Here is a 16873-nt window from a genome sequence, read left to right on the forward strand (position 1 = left end):
TTCTACTCTGATATGTGTAAGGGGTGCATATAGTAAAAGGCCCAAGAATTCAGATCACTAGAAAGAAGTACCTTCAATTTTAAATTAATATTCTGAACTTGTGTAAAAATTAATATAAGTGGATCCACTTCAAAATGGAGCAAGAGCTGCCATCCCAGAGTAACTGCCTTGCATAGCTTACTCCTCAAATTTTTGGAATGTTTGAACCCAGTAAAATAACCTTTGGACTGGGCCTAAAGCAGCATGGTACTCCAAACAACTGTTAGCAAAGTAGCAGGAAAGCAGACATTGTGACCACCTGACTGAAAATTAAAGATATTCTTTATAAGTAGCGTCACTATATTAGCTTATTTGCATCTATAAAAATTCCTTCCTTACCATATTAACACCCATAAAAATCCCTTCCTTCTATTTATGTATTGATTCCCCTTCCTTTTATCATATATACCCCTTGCCTTTACCTTCTAATCAGAACATTATTTGGGTTTCTGCCTGAATCAGTGCTTCCAGAATAGTTATTCTATTGAATCTCAAATAAAACCTTGTTACCTCTTATTTTGGCCGCTTATTTTTAGGTTAACACTTAATTAATAAGAATCAGTCACACGCATTCTACTAATTCTGGGTGCTTAGAAAAATGAATTTCTCAACCTATGGGCCATACCCTGGACTGAGCTGATCATCTTTGATTATCATCAAAAGATGCTCCTGGGCAGCCAGCCAGGCTCTCATACAATTTCTTTATCATGTGGCTTGTGTTATAAATGCAGCAGCTCATTTTTAAGACTTTTAAATATGCAAAATACCATGAGTAGACCAAAAAGCATAATGAAGCCTTAAGAACAAATTTTCCAGTATTGTCAGTTATAAATGCATGGCCAATCTTGTTTTATATACACCCAACCCACTTCGTCATCTCCCAACACCCGCATGAATCCACACAAAGGCTTGTTTTGAAACAAATATTAGAGACATTCTATAGTTTCAATAGTCAGTATTCCAGTATGTACCTCTAAACGATAAGGATATTTTAAAAACCTAACCATATTACTATCACACCTAAAATAATGAGCATGATTCCTTAAAATGATCAAATATTCATTAGGTGCTCATATTTCACACTCTGACAGTTTTTTCTTTTTTAAGTTGGTTTGTTTGAATTAAGATCCAACAAAATATAAGCGTCACATATAGAATTTCTATGCATGTCAGGTAAGAACACTATGAGATCGACGTTATCCTCCCTAAAGGAGGGCAGTGCATAGACGGACTCTTCCCTCCCATGAGGGCCTCTTCCTTCCCATACGTGAGCTGCCTCCTCAAGCCACTGCCCTGCCACCAGCCATTTGACTGATGTGGAGTGTGACCCATCATTCTGTGGCTCTGTCTGTCATTAAGGATTGACAAGTACAACAAAGGAGCCACTCCAGGCAATTTCTTCATATTCCCCACAACCCATTTATCACCAGTATTTTTACTTAAATTTCAAGGTACATCTGAAAATCTTTCCAATTCTCTTCACCTTCCCTAACAACCATGATTATCTCTCAGTTGAACTGCTGAGTTGGTGACTCACTGAACTCGATGGAATCTCTCTGGCCTCCCTCAAACTATTCTCTACCCAAAGACTTCTTAAATAATACATCAATTTATGTCATCTTTCTCTTAACATCATGGAATGATTTCACTTTATGCTGAGAATAGAATTGAAACTATTCCACTAACCTGTAGGACACCGCTGGACCAGACCACTGCCTGCCTCACTAAGTTCTTGTAAGGTTCTTCTCTTCACTCACTACACTAGTGAAACTGGTCTTCCTTTCATCCCTCACCTACAAATTTCCTTTTCAGATGCTGTCTCCTGTCTCAAATGCTTTACTTTTACCTCTTTACCAGCCTGATATAACTTCTCATTCTTTGCACATCACTCTCCTCACTTATCTTTCATAGCATTTATCACAATATGCTATCGTATGTGTACTGTGAAATGCATTTTTAATATGTCTTCTCACTGTGACCTAAAATCCATTAAGCTCCATGAAGAGTGAGGATCATACCTTTAATTCACAATGTACTTAACTTGGCGAAAAACTACTCAATAAACATTTGTTAAAAGGATAAATGTATATATCCATGCATTCATGCAAGAATGAAAAACTAAATGGATTACTTAATCAGCTAAATCAGGCACTTTGCATAATCCTAGTCATCGGGTTTCAGACAGAAAGAGGACATGATAATCATGTCTCAGGGCATGTTTACTTTTATCATTGGAAAAAAACAAAAAAAAACAAACTAAGCACTGAGGAGAGATCTGGCTCCAAGTCAAAACAAGAGAGGTGAATCAGAAACACTACGGCTCTGCTCAAAAGTGGTTTCTGAGGTTCAGTAACAAGGGCTGAAGGAATCTGCATTCTGTTGGTGGTCTACTGAGCAGAGTTAAAGCCACATATCTCTCTTGGTTGGGAAAGTATTTTGTAGAAACCCTCTGACCCAAATGGAGTTTTAGTCCCACAGTCCAACTATGCAATTTACCATATACTTAAAATCTTGCCCCACCAGAAATAATCCTCGAGCATCCTATGTATGGCAAAGATGGCTGCAAAAATATCTTCTACCCCACATGCTCTTCTGTGATGTAACTTTACTAGTCCCCCATTAATACAGGAAGTCTACTTTCTTTGAATCTCAACTGGTTCTACTCACTTGTAGTCAATAGAATGGGATGAAAGCAACTCCAGTGACTTCCGAGATCAGCTCCAAAGTAGCCTGTCCCCCATAAAGCCCTACGTGATTTAGTTCCCTGAACATCATCTTGTTCTGCTTGGACTCTTGGAACACTATGTGCCATTTGTTCCTTTGCAGGATTCTCCTTCTCAGAACCCAGATGCAATGGTGTGAGAAGTCCAAGCCATGCGGAAAGCCTGTGGGTAAGGACTTCGGTACATAGTCCTCGCTGAGCCCTGACTTTGAGTCATCCCAGGCCAGCAGCCAAATATGTGAGTGAAGAAACCTCCAGATGATGCTAGCCTGCAGTCGTTCAAGTCACTCCAGCCATTTCAGTCTTCCCAGCAGAGGCCCTAAACATCATTCTATCCAAATTCCTGACCACCAAATCCATAAGCATAAAATTGTTGTGGCTTTATGTCACTAAGTGTGGAATAATTTGTCACACAAGAATAGTTGGAACACCACAGATGCCAAAAGAACATGTAGGGCACATCCTACTAAAGTATAAAAGCTAATATACTGCAAGGGTCCTTTGTGGCATATATCTTCATTGTGGCATCATCTATAACAGGGAATTAGATTCAATCTTAAGGTTAAAGCAGCCAGAAATGATTTATTTATACATTAATAAGATGGACAATCAACTGTGCAGCCACTAAAAATAATATGAAATGCACAGTAATCAGGAAAATGTGTACGCTCTAAGATTAAGCTAAAAATAAAAAGCAAAACATCAAACGGTGTAAAAATATGTATGTATTTGTTCAAAAACATGTATGCTTGTAGATAGCACCAAAAGCAGCACACAAGAGGGAAGACTTCTACTGACATTAGTGAGGCAAAGTGTGAGGGATGGCACCAGACTTTCTTGAACATTTTGTAGTTATTTTTCCTATAAAAGTGTGTATAGTATACAGGTGGTCCCATATCTTATTGGTAGTTAGAGAATTATTTTTTTTTTCAAATCAGGCAGGGAGGTAGAAGAAGAAATGAAGAGAGATTCTCTCTTTTGTACTCTAATAGATGTTACGGCTTTTGCTCTATTGGATGTGAAAAAAGGAGTTATTTCTGTTTACGTGTGTGGCACACACATGCAGATTCATTCAAAGGATAAATTTGGTTCCTAAATATAGACTCTTTCTTGAATAAAGTTCAGAAATGGACCATTAGGTCAGCCTCACAATATACTTTCTTAAGATTTACTTGAGTAGCTAAGAACTCAAAAGAAGTTTTTGGTTTTGTTGTTGTTAGTGCTTTTCTATCTCCAGACATGAAGGCCAAAAATAAAAAAAAATTAAAAATGCTACCTAAGAAGTTAGCAATATAGAATTCTAAGGAAAGATCTCCTGGATCTGCTACCAAAGATGACCTAGACACACAGAAAATCGAAAGTCTATGTTTAAAGCTCTATGGAATCTGGTATTTCTCTGGTTGGGATCTAGGTGGAAACATTGATATCTCATCAATGCTTATTAAAACATGGTTCTGCTTTGATGCTCAGAATAGAAAACACTGGAAGGCAGAAACCCGTACATGCCATAGATGTGCAGGGGAAACCATACCAGGATTAACCACGACAATTAATGGCTGAGAAATAAAGAACCTCATTTCCACAGATAAAAAATGCTCCATGCCCAAAAATATATTCAAAGTATTGAATTCAAAAATGTGTCTTTTAAAAAAAATACCTTTAGGATTATAAATCTGTACTTAACCTGTATAATACCTTTAGGATTATAAATCTGTACTTAATCTTTCATCTATTCTTCTACTAAATTTCATGTGTAGAGTCCACTGAATTACCTGCGTATTAAATTGGACTTTTGGATAGCAAGGAGACTTAAAATCTAACAAATTGATATACCAGTTTGTATTCTACTCATTTCCTTTATACGACGGTCATGTCACTCAAACACAAAAAACATTCATGGCATCTTTCATTTTAAACTCCTCCTATGTTTCAGCACATTCTCTATAATAACCAGCACCTTTACCATTGAATGAAGGAAGTCTCCACTCTGCAGAAAAATCTATGAGTTCTATGATTTAATGGGTTTGTCTTTTCTAATAATGTTTACAAAAGCAAAGTCGCTGCTTTACTGTCCTGCAGGGGGTAACTGCTTTTTATTTTTCAGCACTTGTCTGCAAATCCTGCTTATATCTGTCAGTTTAGACATGTCTAATAATCACTGGCAGAGTTTATATTTAACTAAATTTAAATATAAGAGTATGAGTTTATGACCACACAGCCCCTTTCTCAGACTAAAAGCTGCTGGCACTGGGAGAGTTTTGCAAGTGAGTGACAGCAATCTGATCCAATTTCAGATTTGCCAGGAATACATTTTTGATAGAGAATCCTCTGCAAGTACTTTGAATACCATCATCTGGCAAGACTTGGAAAAGAGCCTTTGAGATAGAAGAGGTGGAATAAGCTACTCTCTGAAGTAGGTCCCCATCCTGATGGTGCCCTGCAGGTCTGACTTAAAGATGCCAGATGGAGTAGGATGCCAGTCGCGAGAGAGGGGAGAGGCACAGACACGTGCAGGGTACAGGCGTATAACAGAGTGGCCATGAGAAACTGCACATCACTGGATGGCTCCCCAACATGCCACTCCAGGGTGCCCTAAGAATGTTGAGGAGCTAAAGAAGGCACTTGAAACTGAATTGTTAGTTAATAAGTTCTATTCAAGGTTTCATAGTATGAGATGCCATATTCAGCTTTGTAATAATTTGAGATTTTAGTTTTATTCCATCTCCACTCTTAACATTCAAGAGTTTCCCTTCATTTGATTATAGTCCCCAAAGCTTATAGGTCTTCAAAAAGCAATTGGGAGTATTACAGAATTGTACACCTGAAACCTGTATAACTTTATTAATAATTGTTGCCCCAATAAACTTTAATATAATATAATATAATAATACTGGGTCTTATATAATATAATAATATAAGACAGGGTCTTATATAAGACCAGGTCATATATTAATTTTTGCTCCAAAAGATGCCTTAGAGCTGATGGTCCAGGTAGGTCTTATTTTTGGGGAAACACGGTATGAGTACTGAAGTCCCCCATACGTATGTGAAGTATAAACACTTGTCATGAAACTTTACAGTTCAACTTACATATATTTAATTTCTATAATACTCACACATTCATTTCAATTCCAAAATATTTATCTAAAATTCAGACTTGAATGAACAAAAGGGAATATACATGATTTTCCCCTCTTATTTCACTGTGATTTATGAGAAATACTGCTTTCTTATCATTATTCTATCTATAATCAGAAAATTTAAAAATTAAGGTTAACTCTATAGTAACTCCAATAATCCAAAAAGGTCATTAGTTATAAAACAAATAGCAATGTAAAGGATTTATAGTACATAAGGTTCCTACTTCTACAAGTGATTTTGTTTCTCTTGGGTGATCAAAAGACATTTAGTAGACCATGTCCTGCCTTCCTGGGAATGAGACAAAGTTTTTCAAGTGGAGCTTTGGAACACCCCTGGACCAGCCAGGCCCTGCTGTATGTATGTTCAAGAAATAAAAACACTTACCAGATTCCTAGGAGAGTTCAATTCTCTGATAATTATTTCTGGTTTGCAAATGACGATAGCTTCTGACCTTGTTTAAATTTTATACAGTTTACAAAGCTCTTTTCTATGTCCTGTTTTATTTTCCCTTTACATTCTTTGAGTTATAGGTTTTCCAGGTTTTTTAGTTCCTACATTTTCTACATGAATGAACAGAAGCTCAGAAGAGTTGCTTCATACGGTCATAGGGTTCATAGCCTCTAGAGCTGATGAAACAGGTTTGATATTATCCAACTGCCCGCTATATGTTAAACAACATAATTACTATGTTGACCTCTGCCTTATACTCTGAAACAGAGGTCTCTAAAATTAAGGTTTTCCAACTCTGCACATGCTATGATAATTATCTTTCCCTAACAGCTGGCACCTAAGTTAAAAAGAGTAATGAAGTATTTAAAAGGACTTAAAATGTGTAACTTGCAAGAAACCTAACAATATTATAATACAAATTTCAGCAGTTAAAAATAAAGCCAAAGCTCATATTTAGAGTTAATAATTTTGTGTCCAAGGATAGAGAAAAATCCATAAGAAATGATGATAAAATGCTGACTTTGGAATACTTGAAAAAAATCAATAAGAAAAACATTTAATTTTCAGGAGTAGGGAATATTTTGAAGATATCAGCTTCATTACTGCCCCAAATTCAAATGGACAGGACTTTTAGGAAGAAATGACATTTCATTATGTCAAAGTTTCCTTTTGCTCCAACAATATAATATTATATATATATATAAAATAGCATTATATTGCACACCTCTCTCTCTCTCTCTCTAGAGAGAGAGAGAGAGAGAGAGAGAGAGAGATTGAATGCTAATGAAAAGTCACAAACAAATAACACCTTTAAAGGCAAATCTCATTTCTGGAAAAAGGACACATTTCTTGCTTAAATATAGACTTTCCACCGGGGGCTTGTTAGTTCTGTTTTAATCTACACTATTCTAATTAAACTATCCAATTCGCTCTTTTTTTTTTTTTTTGGTGTGATTATCATTGTTTCTACGATGTCATTAGCCATGATTACAGCAGTGAGGGACAGCACTTGAAAACTTACAGCAATTCCAGTTTTCAACATGTAGGCTTCATGCTTAATGACTATAAACATAACAAGCAAGGTGTGCAATATAAAATATAAAAGTAAATAAAAACAATAATCAACATAATAGTATAAAGATATTTGACTGCTCATACATATGGACATACAAACAAAAATAAATGAAATAAAAATTTCTGGAACAGGCGGATTTGGAACTTTTTAGTCACTTCCCTCCAAATCGTCCGATACAGATTGTAGGCTTCTGAAGATCCTGATTTACATACTAATTAGTCGTTTGCATTCAGTTTGTTAATAAACTTATCAACCTGAGTACTTTCCCTGTTTCCATTTAGTATTGATGTCATTATTGGATAAACATGCAAAAAAACGTAAAAGAAGGTATTGCTTATATCATCAAATAATTCAAATGAAAAAAAGTGACTCAGTTGGGAAGTTGAGAGTTACTCTGGATCAGTAGAAAGAGACAGATGCAAATTACATTGAAAATGTCTGTTCATTTGGCACCTCTTCCTCGATCTTTTTTTGATAGTGAGGGAGAAGAATTATCTACCATATAGTTTATTTGGCTCTGCCTTATCTGACCAGCTACTACCTACCAAGGCTTTAATCTCTGTGTTTATCTCTCTCTCTGATTCCACCTAGAGCTGACCATTACAGAATTATTCCTTAGTTTTATAAACTATAGTTTATTTAACAATTTTCCTGGTTTTGACTCAGATTTAGCATGTTCCAGGCACATAGCATGAAAATCAACATTTGGAAGTATTGGATCACAGAATCAATACCAGAGTCAGTCTCAAACCTTCTGTCAGTGGCTTTGGCTTTAAAAAGCATCCACAGTGAGCTTTTGTGGAAACAGCAGGAGCAAAAGAGCTCCTTGAAGTTGCATATAGTTATATTTATCTCCTGCCTCAGCTGGTTTCTATGCCAGAGGCAGAGATACTATTTGATATTTAGACCCAATGCTTTCCTCAGACCCCCACCACTTAATGGTGCCATGGCAGCCCAGAAGGATGTTAAACAGCTGTATTCATTATTTAAAGATGGGCCCTAGACAGTCTGGGTTTTACTAATGCCACTGCTTCACATGAGCTCTGCGACTATTATTGAGGAACTTAGCTGAGCTCTAGTTAAGAAGGAAAACACATCTGGACGACACTGAAGACGTGTTTAAAGGGCTTAGGTAAATCTCAAGTTCACTTCTGATATTAACTGCCAAGTAAGCAGCAAATTCTGAATAATTATGCATGTCCTATATAATATAATCAAGTGTGTATGAGAGAAGGAAACTTCTCTCATCGGAGTGACAGCTTATTTCCTCAACTGAAAGCTATGAGTTTAAAACTCTTAAATGTTGTACCTTGTGCTTATTAAATAGCTAATAATTCATATTTTTATTAGGTCTCTGCAAATTGCAACTAGAAAAAAATCACTTAATTAGATTATACTGAAAGTGAGAAAGTCTTTTAATAATATAAAAATGTCTTATGGAAACTACTGGATTCAGATACAGTCAGGTCTCAGAAATAAACTTGTAACCAGGGATACAAATGTCAACAGAGTGTTCCCACCTCTCATCTCTGCCTCTGCCAGACTGCGTCATGATTCTACCTCATAGAATACCACCTTTCTTTACTGCAAGTCCACATGGTAGGATATGGCTGACCATATCTCTGGGGTTTATAGATCATCTGTTGAAAAGATGAGCTATGCTTACATAACCTGATTTCAGGTCCCCGCAAGAAAATTTTGATTGGGCCCATTGGTTTGGTTGCCCAACCCTAAGCCTAGTATGGAGTCAGGTTACATAAACACAGCTATTTGGGGCGAGTGGTTCCCAGTACAGTAGTTGAGAATTTTGCAGACAAAAGAAGAAGAAGGAGAGTATCAAAAGTGACATGACACTGTTCTGACTGGGCTTTCAAGAGAAAAGATGTGAGCTATGATTTCCACGCCAATAAGAAACTCCTCAATTAAGTCATCCAGAACAGAGATTGAGATGCTAAAGCAGTGGCTGAAGCTCTGCGTTGTGTGACTCTAACTTCTTTAGAAATGGTTGTGACTTTCCCTTATTCTTCAAAATCACAGTTAAAAAAATAGTATGAAAATCATAAGGAGACTGTGCTTTGCTGTTCATTTATTTATTCAAGCATTGACTCTTCCTAAGAGCCACAAAATAACTAATTATTTTTACAATAAAAGGAGAACCAGATTTTAACTGGGGTTGAGGTGTGTAGTGGTCAGAAAAAGGCTTTTGGAGAAAATGGCATTCAAACTAAGATCTAAGAATGAGGAGGAATTCACTGGATGAAGAGTGGAGGAAAGAGATATGTAAGCAGAGGGTATATTAAATGTAAAATCCAACAAACTAAAACAAACCATAGTAGAAGCTGTTAACATCAAATCCAAGTTAAAACAATCAGCCAGAGAGCATACTGAAGCACATAACAAATGTAGGAAAATTGATATATTATCCTGTACCAAATGGTTGTTTAATTCTTAATTACATTAAATTACCACAAATATTTAATTAGACACAGGTGGTGATGTGGCTTTTTTTTTTCTTCTAGTTCTCAGTTGCAAAATATTTTGCATGTGTTCTTTGTCTGCAGACTATATGTACATATACATATTCATAGAATGCTAGTGAGTATAGATTTAACAGCCTGAAAGAAAGCTTTCCAAGAATAAAAAATTTTGATATTGATAAACAACTGCCTGATTCAGTTTCCAGTTCTGCATGTAGACCAGCTGTGCTGTTAGTTATAACTTCTGGCATGTGTATAAATCTTAGCTTTATTCCATCCCCAGAGGTTCTCTACTTGTCCAGACAAATTCAAAAATACAATGTTTGAATTCTGGGAAGATAGCAATGGTGGCCAAGGCTTATGAATCTCCCTGCATCCCCATAAAAAGAGAAAGAGCAACTAGAATAGAAAAATCAAAACTCACAGACAATACCAAGAAGAAAAGTAAGTGAAAATTGATCTGTCGCCCCACAGCCCCAGACCTGAGCAAGTATGGACAAACCATGACAACAAGCAAACCTGTGTGCTATCAGCAGCTGTACAGGAGGAAGCAAGAGGACTTCAAACAATCAAGAGGTGCTCAGAGGAAAGGATGACTTGGTGTGAGAACCTCAGCTGAAACTCCAGTTAAGGAATAATGCAAGGGGTCCATTGAAATATCTAAAGGGGTTGGAGCCATCAGGGATGCCTTGAGCTTTCAAAACTGACAACCTGAAAATCCCCTCTAGACTAAATCCCCACATTAAAGAGATTTGGCTTGAAATAGAATTCAAATGAAGCATGACCTCAAAAGTATGTGTAAAGAAAAGAAAAGGTCCAAAAGAAGTAGGGGAGGGGAATAGAGTCTGGAGATCTCCAAAAATAAGAGGTTATATACCTGAACATTGGACAAAACAACAGATCAGGAACCACAGCTTTCCTGCTCACCCTTGTGGGTGACCAAGAGCTAGCAAAATTCCTAGCAGATATGGTAACTGGTATAAAAACTAAAATGGTTTACAAGAATGACAATTACAATATCCTTTTATCATCTTTAATGTCTTGGCTCCCTTAACTTCTACCCATAAAAGAAAGTATCCATCCAAATATCTGAATAACATTTTTAAACTTAGCTTTTTCATAAGGTAGAAGACATCATGATGGATTTAACTGAGTTAGCATTACAAAAGCATTGCACTTATTTCCTTTGCATTCAGAACTGAACCTGTATTTGTGTGAAGTTTCAACTAAGAAATTAATCAGTTAAACATAATAGAGAGAAATTTCATTCCAGAACTGATACAAAGACAGAGTCTACAAAAGAGATGCATCAAATATTGCATAACTTAGCTAGAGACCTAATGGATATTGCAAACCAAATATTAAAAAAATATATATAACCCATACCAAAATTCTCCCTAGAAAGGAATCATTTAACTCATTCAAAAAGGAGCCTGATGTGGCGAGGGCCAAGTATCTTGATACTCAGTCAGGTTTCCACAATCCCTCATACGTAGGTTGAATCTAATAAGTCTAAAATTTCAGACACCCTTCTGATACACAATTATTTTATCCTGTAGTTATTACTCAGAGAAGGAGTGCCTGAATTGGAAGCAGAGAATTTAATTTGTTGAGTTGCTGTGGTTTTATTGGACTAAATGTAGCAGAGATATAATACTAAATAGATTTTTTAAAAAGCTCTTTTCTGAGTACCCTTCTCCTAGTAGCCATGCTATTACCATCATACAATTTTAGGGCAATGCTTGGGTTGTAATAGCCTTTGGACGCTTGTGCATTGTAGTGCAAGATGTAGCACATTATTGTTTGTGTCACCCCTCAAATTCCAATTTACTAGGCTGCCGATTGCTCCCTGGGCTCAATAAATGCTTGCAGATCCATCTAAAGTGGCTGCACTGCACTCTTCTCCCCACTGCCCCATTCACTTGGTGCGGCAGTTTCTACAAAGTGTTATTATATTATGGTTTCTATCAATCTGAAATTATTTTTGATATTTTACGACACTTGAAGAAATATTATACAGTATATATCCATTTATCCAGTCTCATAGTAATAATACTATCAATTTATTATTATCACTTTATATTTGGGTAGCACTTTACAAATTTCACATATACGGATGTGTTTTGGATTTGTTTCATCCTTTCAAAATCTCTGTGGGGTAGAGAGAGCAAATGACATACATATTTCATAAAAGGAGCAATGGCTAAACATTTTTATAATTACCATGGTCATAATGAAAGTAAATGGCAAAATCTGAATTTGAACTCTCATCTGCTGCTACTTCCTCAAGAAAAATGACATTAGCCATATTGGTTAGATGACCCCTTTGGTGTGGATATTTGGATATTTTTATTTAGTGAAGGTATAGTTCACCTGTATGGAAGGCTTTAAGGAAGACGAGGTTATGGCAATAGTCCAGGAGAGAAACAATGAAGATTTGAATGAGATAGTGATGAAGGAGTTCCTACGAAAATTTGTAAACTAGAGCTAACAGGATTTGCTGATATGAGGCATAAAGAAGACAGAGGATAATATCATAATGTTGAGTCTGCAACCAGAGGAGTGCATCTGTCATTTGTTTAGATGGAGAGGGCTGTGAGAAGATTATGTGTTAGGTGACAAGATTCAAGACCTTAGGTTTGAGTTTACGTTTGAAGTGTTGGTTAGACATCCAACTGAGTATGTTGAGTATGGATGGGTGGGTTTAAAGCTTGGGTGAAATGTCTGGGCAGGAGATATAATTTGAGAGTCATAAATGTATAGATATTGTTTCAAGTCACGAGACTGGGTAAGGTTATGAAGATAACATGGTTTCCTAAAATCCAGATGAAGAAAGTGTTTCAAAAAATTAGGAGTGGTCATCTGTGTTAAAGATTGTTGATACATTAAGTAAATTGAAGGCCTAGAATTGACCATTGTCTTTCCCACCAGAAAAGTCCTTTATGTGATTGACAAGAGCTATTTTGATAGAGTGGTAGGTACCAAAGAATGCAGTGATTTCTAGAGATAATGACAAGAAGAGTTAGTTATTACAGAAATTTTTTCTGGTATTTCGATGAAAGAAAAATAGAATAGAAACCAGAAGAGAATAAGGTTCAAGGGAAACTTCCCCCCACGCCTTTTTCTACACCAAGAAGAAGAATATAATTGTATACTAGTAGATAATTCAGTGCAACAGGAAAAATTGATGCTGCAAGAGAGAGAGGAGGTAATCAATAAAGCAGTCTGAACAGGCATAAGGAGATAGGATCCACTATCAAATAAAAGGGCTGGTATTGGATGAGAACATGAACTGTCCATTAATAGTGATAGGAAAGGAGACAGAGAACCTGGCTACAGATGTTTATAGCGTCACTTATGTAGTGGTCAGAGCATCTGGAAATTCTCTTCTAATTGCTTCTGTTTTTCTCAGTGAATTAGGAAGCAAGAATGTTATCTAAGAGTGATGATGACAGAAGCATACTAATTCAATTACAACAGCTTCACAGTCTACTTCCACAAATTCCTGTTTTATTTTCTAACACAATTCTTGGCCATTTTCATACATTATTCTTTCAGATGAGCTGCAGTATCAGCTTTTCAGGTTCTAATAACAGCAACAACAACAAAATAAAATAGAATGTCAATTGAAATAGAAATTAAATGTATGAACTTGGATATAATTGGTATTATAATGATATCATGTCTTTCCAGGAACCTGGCAGGCCTCTCTACTTATTCCAGTCTTCTTTTATATTTTCAGATAAATTCTATTATTAGTCTTGCTCCTATTTGTCAAGTTCAATCCTGGATATTTTATGGTTTTTTTGTTGTTGCTTTTTTAAATGTGAACGATCCTCCTTTTATCCCATGCCATCGCATTTAAAACTGTTTAGTATGTCTATAAAAGAAAGCTAATTCAATTTCTGCCAGCTAGTATTTTTGTGAAGTTGAGGAAATCATTTACCCCCAGAAATCTCATGTCTCTGCAGCTGAAACAGGGACAAATAAACTAAACGACCTGTGTAATTTAAAAAGATATATATAAATAGAAAGATACTAACATTATTTCTATTTTACTGATTAGCCAATTGAGTTTCAGAGAGTATAATTTACCCAACATCATTCTGTGGATAATGACAAAAACTTACCCAGTTTGGGGTAAATTACAAATGCACTGTCTATCAGACACTGCTTGGTTATCTAGAGCTGAGAAACAAACCACTCCAAAACTTACTGGCTTAATATAAGAACCATTTATCTGCTTATAATTGTTTGCATTAGCAATTTAGGCAGAGCTCAACTAGGAGAAGTTGTTTTTGCTCCATATTATGTTGACTTGACTCACTCATGCAGATGCAGTTGGTTGGCAGGTCAGCTGGAGGCTGGTTGTTGATCCCAGATGGCCACACGCTAATGGCTGGCAGGTGGCTGGTGCTGTTGGTCAGATTGCCTTGGTTTTCCTCTACCTATAAAGCAAGTCATCTTGGGCACCCTGGGGTTCAAATGGGAAACCACTGTGTGCAAGTACAAGCTTCTACTTGTGTTCATATTTTCTGATGACCCATTGGTCAAATTAAGGAAGAGGACTATACAGGGACATGGATAATAGGAGGCATGATTCATTTGGAATTATTCATGTATTCATTTACCACAGCCCTGAATATGATTCAGCAGACTATCACTTTCTAGAACCAGTACACAAAGCTTCAGTTGGTCAAAGCTTGGGAAGCATACATAGCACGTCCAATGAGGTTATTTGTTTTGATTTAAAGTCTCCCAAAGCTCTCACATCCCTAATTTCCCCCCTATCAATCTGCTACAGATGACTGACATTTCAGCATTTGATTGTGAGTCATTTGTGTTAGAATTTGCTCCTTATAAGATGATATATATCTCTATGAAATAGACTCCACATAAATTTATCAGAAAATTTCCAATGGGACCACTAGCACTAAGCAGCTACCTTTGGAATAAATAAAGATTTTTGCTCTATTTAAGGAAAGAATGAGAGATAGTCATTATCTGTACAGATTGCTGCTCTGATAAGTAGATCTGAGCTCAGGATCACTTTAGAATCCCTGGAAAGGCAACAGGCTACAAGGGAAAGGAGCAAACTTGAAAGACTCATTTTGTTTATGTTTCAGTGAATCCCAGAGCTGAAGTTTGAATGCAGACAATGACAATCCTTCAGCAACCTTACTGTTAATTCACTCCTACTATAAACTTATCTACTATGCATTTGCCACCACATAGACTTTAATAAATTTTCTCTGAACAAAAATGCTATTCCATGCCACATCTGGGCTTGTAAATCATGGCAACTTTTAATGATGAGAAACATATTCTAAAGGAGAGCTATTTCTAACAATGGTATTCAGACTTTGTGAATCCACAGAATATTTCTATTCTAAATCATCATTTGTAGAAAAATAAAATAAAATTTGTTCTACCCATCCTCATGTAAGAGCTTTGAGGATAAAGCTTACAATATTCTAAAATTGCCTCAAGATTCTGGAGAAGGTGATATTGCATGATCACATTATTCAACTTTTATTTCTGCATATTAATACAAAATAATGACCCAACAAAAGGAACCAAAAAAATTCATAAATTAGGGTCAGGCTAACCTTCTAACATTGAGGCTTACCATTTATTTTAACTGAGATGCTACCACTAATTTAAGCCTCTATTTTCTGTATATAAATGTTTTAATCTTTATAATTATATTTCATTTCCTCATAGTGTTTATGCAGATATATATTGTCCATAGACAATATATACCTATAATCAACATGTTAGATCTTATAATTATCCAGGAATAAAAAATCAATTAGAAAATTAAACAAAGGATTATTTATTTAATTGTTTGTATTCTTCTTAGTTATTAATAAATGGTCTTTCACTATATTCTGTAGAGAAAAGATAGGAACAAACGTGAAAAGCAGCTGAACTTTTGATGAGGAATGAATTGACTAAAATCTCCCTCCCTCCCATCCTTCCATCTTCCTTCTTTCTTTTCTTTCATTCTTCTTAAAAATTCTGCTGTGTTTACTGAGTTGGGTACAGGAAGACAGTGGGAAATTAATTATTTGATAATGCAAGAGGCAGAAAAGTAGTCATTTTGGTGCCCAGAAAGCAATTAGTGGATGTAGCCAGAACTGGAAAAGCAGCTTGCTTGGTTTGATTGATTAGAAAAGGCCATATAGGAAGGCAAAGATCAATTACTAGAGTAGTCAGGAAAGGAAAGATTAAAAATAGGTAGACAAGAGAAAGTGTCAAGGAAAGCTGGTTGGACTGAGCTATGTCCAATGTGAGAACTTTCTAGAGAAGTGTGAAATGGGAGACAGCTGGAGCACTAGATGGCAGAGTGAGGGGGAATTTGTGAGGTTTCAACCCTAATTAGCTGGATTTCATTGCAATAATGGATGGGCCTATGGACGTCCCAGGCCTCCAGATGACCACCCCAGGCAGAAGGGAGCTAAAGGGCTACAAAAAAGCATCAGCATGGCCCAAGGTGCTGAGGTCACCTGAGATGGGTTTTGGAGAAAGAAGAGAATAGAGAGAAAATATGTTACTTTTAAAACTACTACCGCAACAACATGAAATCTCTTTTTGTAAATGCCAAGAAGAAAACAGCTTAACAGCTGTTGGCTGCCTGTAGGAATTGGCAGAAGCCAACTCTCAGAAGTGATTTCCCAGGGAGAAGAATTGGCCCCAAACAACTGAGAGTTTACCAAATAACCAACTTTACTTTTTAAAACATTTTTGAGTCCTACAGATGAACAAAACAAAACCCCTGAAATTATTCTTTACAATATTACTCTATTAATAACTTGCTTATTTCAAGTCACCTAATTTTCTCAGAGGCAGCAAATAAGACTGGGGCAGAAGTCAGCATGCCTGAGGAGACAAAGGAGTCCACATAAAAGAAAACTGTATGTTCAAGTCTCTGGAAAATCCTAAATCATCTCCTATAGAAACCAAATA

The sequence above is a fragment of the Rhinolophus sinicus genome, linkage group LG09 (assembly GCF_036562045.2).
Source record: "Rhinolophus sinicus isolate RSC01 linkage group LG09, ASM3656204v1, whole genome shotgun sequence".
Lineage (NCBI taxonomy): Eukaryota > Metazoa > Chordata > Mammalia > Chiroptera > Rhinolophidae > Rhinolophus > Rhinolophus sinicus.